At 63.4% G+C, this 3,658-nt stretch overlaps 1 protein-coding gene across 1 annotated transcript in view; it reads right to left on the reverse strand.

The window, feature by feature from the left end:
- Window positions 1-3,658, reverse strand: part of SHC2 (SHC (Src homology 2 domain containing) transforming protein 2) — a 9,211-nt gene that overhangs the window by 5,138 nt on the left and 415 nt on the right. The gene's annotated exons all lie outside the window — the stretch shown is intronic.

The following is a 3,658-nucleotide window of genomic DNA, read 5'->3' on the forward strand; positions in this document are numbered from 1 at the left end:
GGCCCCCGCCACGTCCGAGCGGCCCCCGCGGGGACGGAGCCTCTCGCCCTCTGCCCCGCGCCCTGCTCCAGACCCCGCTCGCCGCGGCCCACGGCTGAGCCGAGCCCCGGGGCTCGCACCGGCCCTGCGGGCTCCCAGCTTCACCCCAGGCGGTGTGGGGTCAACGGGCTGGCGGGGGGGGGCAGTGGAGCAGGGGTATGGGCTGCTGCCTCCCCCGGGAGCCATCAGGCTGATGCACAGGCTGTTCCCCGCTCACGCTTTGCCATTAGCCAGAGTGGCCAGCAGGCAGCTTCTGGAAGGGGCCAGCAGCCCCTGGCCACTGCCCGCACCCACAAAGGGGACATTTTCTGCTCTTTCCGCATCTCCGTCACCGGGCAGCGCTTCCAGGGAGCCTGGGGCTGGCTGGGAGGCGACGGTGCGGGAGGCTTTGCCAGGCTTCACTGCACAGCGAGGCTACCCTATTTCTGTGCCTCCCAGCCCAGTGGTCTTGTTCACTCTGATTTCATCTGCCTCCAAAGCCAGGTCTGGATCCTGTTTGTTTATATCTGTCTGGAGGGCTCAGGCAGTAAAAAGCACAATCATTTTCTTGCTTCTGTGCCAGTATCTGCAGCAAGCAGGGAAAAAAGAAACCTTAAAGGGACTTTCTGACCTCAGTCAAGTAACTCACCCTTCCTCCAGCCCTGGGGCTGCTGATTTTTTCCAGTCATTCAAAGGGCTAGACCTCCTGCCAAGCCCAGCACCAACCCACAGCATCCCGCTCACCACAGGGCCCAGAGAGGGGCCGGTGCATGTCCCCTCCCCGGTGTGAGATGGGTGCTGGGCTGGCACAGGCAGAGCTGGCAAGTCCCGCTGGGGTTTCTTGCTGGTGCCCCGGGGTGGCGGGAGCTGAGCTCAGGCAGAGGGTGCGAGCCCCATCTCTGCGAGGCGATAGGGTGATGCTCCAGCACAACTCACGCCAGCACCCCAGTGCTGCCCTGGCAGAGCCGTGGACGGAGCCCAAAGCCACCACTTCCTTTCGAGCTCGCCCTCAGCCCTGGCATTTCCAGGGCTTTGCCATGGATGCCGACTCCCCTGCCCCAGCCTGGCTCCAGGCTGGCTGGGCGCAGAGGGGTGAGGGGGCCCACAGCTGAAACCCACCCCCTGGCTCAGAGCGGGGCCTGCAGCTGCTCCACCATACTGGTGTCCCGGGGACCCTCGCCTTTCCCCAGCCCACCCCAGCCCTGCATCCCCTCCATCGCTGAAGTCATTGTAATGCCCGGGCTCTGTCCCCGCGCTGCCAGCATCACAGCCTCTCTGCAGAGCAGACGTGCTTGGCTCTGGCTTCCTGAGGAGCCTCCTTGACCGGGTGGAAACCACCCCACTCTCCTGCCTGTGGAGGCGATGCTGCTGCGGCCGCACAGCTGGGTGGGAGCTCTCCCCCCACGTCAACCGGCACAAACAAAACCAGAGCCTCCCCGGAGGCCGGCCGTGCCCTGGGCAACGCGCGGCCGCCTTTGTCTTGCCTTCTCCTCGCTGTCTCCCGCTCCCTGGCAGGTGATGGGGTGAAAGCCAGTAATTGCTCTAAGTGCAATCAATAAATCAAGGTAATAGAATTACATTTGCTGTTGCCATATTAGGAACCGCTTCTCTGCTCTCTCCTCTCTCCGCCCTCCTTGGGTTTGTTTTTAAACTGCTGCAGAGCACTGGAATGAATTGGGCTCCTCCATGATCTCAAGATGGCTCTGGCGGGGAATCGGGTCCCTGCCCAGTGCGGGTGGCTCTGGGCGCACGTTCCCAGGGCCTGGGGGTCAGTCCGAGGGAAGGTGCTGGGTCCCTGTGGAGGTCACGGGCATTTTGCCCCATGCCACATGCAGAGTGCTCTGGGGACTGTGGGCACCCTGCGGCGTGGGGATGGGAGCAAAGCTGGGCATGGAGCAGCAGCCCCCACTGGCCCTGTGCCCACCATGGCAGCATGTTTGCCTGCAGCCCTGGGGAGATGGAGCTGCTCTCCTCTCCTGCACAAGTCCCTGGTGACCAGGGGATTATTTTCATCTCATTTGCAGCCAGTCTCAGGCTCTGGAGAGTTAGCTTTATGTCAAGGGCTTTCCCTCATCTCCTTTTAATCATTACTTAAAGGAAAGCCTCCATGAATAAAGGCTGGATTGCAGCCTCGGGCGCTCTGTGGGCAGGGGGAGCCCCGCAGCATCTCATCACCCCACTGCTCTGCAGGGCAGCATCCCACCCCACCGCAAGATCCCTCCAGGCTCTCCCGGTCACCCCCGTGTGTGCACGCTGCTCGGTGGCCGCGCAAACCCACGAACTGAGTGATGCTGCTGAGGCAGTCAACTTGAGTGAGGGTGGGACGAGCAGGGCTGGCCCCCACCCTGCCACTCCCCAATGCCACCTGATTTGCATAACTTTTCTAAACTGTGCCTAATTAATCTCCTTACACCTCTGGCACTGCATTAGGGGAATCAACATCAAGTGCTCTCTAATCCGTGAAGGATTAATTAGGAAAAAACACGTGCACGCACAGCCAAGCACGCGAGCGACTCGTCGGTGGTGCCGAGGTGGGTGCTGCTCTCCCGCCACAGCACCAGCAGCCGCACCGCGGTCCCCCAGCAGTGCTGAGCCCCTCCAGCCCAGGGCCCAGCTGCCCCCTCCCCATCTCCCCTTGGCGCCAGGCTCAGGGAAAGGGCGGGGATCCTCCCAGGAAGGCGTTCGGCTGTAATGACCCCGACAGGCCAGCCGAGATGCTGGCACAGAGTGGACAGAGCCACCAGCCCGGCACCGAGCAGGGCTGCGGTGGCACAGGGACAACCTTCAGCAGCCTCCTGTGCCACCTGCCCCCGGGGCAGCCATGGGTCCTTGTTCAACCTTCCTGCCCCCAGCCTAGCTCCTGCTCCTGCCAGGAGGTGCCTGCAGGCATGCCAGCAGTGTGGCCTGGAGAGCCGGCAGAAGAGCAGACCTGCCCTTTGCCATCCATCCGCGGGAGTGCCTGCAGCGACTGCAAGCCTGGCAAAAATAAGCCCTGTGGGGAGGGGGGAGAGAGCCAGCAGCTCTGTCCTGAGACAGAAGCGGTTGGGTGGGAGAGCACGGGGGACGCAGGGGCTTGATGCAAGCTTGGTTTGATTTCAGCTCCATTATGGAAACCAGTTGAAATTTTAAACTTTTGAAAGCCAGGCAACAGGAGGGACCCGGTTGGGTTGTAGCCAGAGCAAAACCTTGGGCAGGCAGTGACGACGACATGCCTTAGCCAGGCAGTGATGAGCGGCGTCCCGTCTCTGGACCAGCCCTGGCAGCTGCGCGATTCACTGCAGGTGCTGCGGGAGACGGAGCCCGCGCTGATGCCGAGCAGGAAAAACCAGGACGCACCAAGGTGATCTGTTATTGCCAATTTCACGGGCGCAGGCAGGGAGCATGACCCCGGCCCGGGCACAGAACCGTCCCCGCACCTGCCTGCCCCCCATGCCACGGCAAGCCGGAGCTCCACCACAGGGTCTCTGCCCGGGAGCCCCTCTGGTGCCCCACCTCCCCCACCCCAGGGGTACCCGAGAGAGGGGTTGCCTCGGCGGGATGGGCCTCTGCTCCGGTCCCCTGGGCTCTCGCCAGCCCTGCAGAGCGACTGCCCTCAGCGGCCCGGGGCGGGGGCTCCGCGGGGGCGCAGGACGGAGCAGCC

Source organism: Haliaeetus leucocephalus, unplaced genomic scaffold (genome assembly GCF_000737465.1).
Source record: "Haliaeetus leucocephalus isolate CR32 unplaced genomic scaffold, Haliaeetus_leucocephalus-4.0 Scaffold164, whole genome shotgun sequence".
Classification (NCBI taxonomy): domain Eukaryota; kingdom Metazoa; phylum Chordata; class Aves; order Accipitriformes; family Accipitridae; genus Haliaeetus; species Haliaeetus leucocephalus.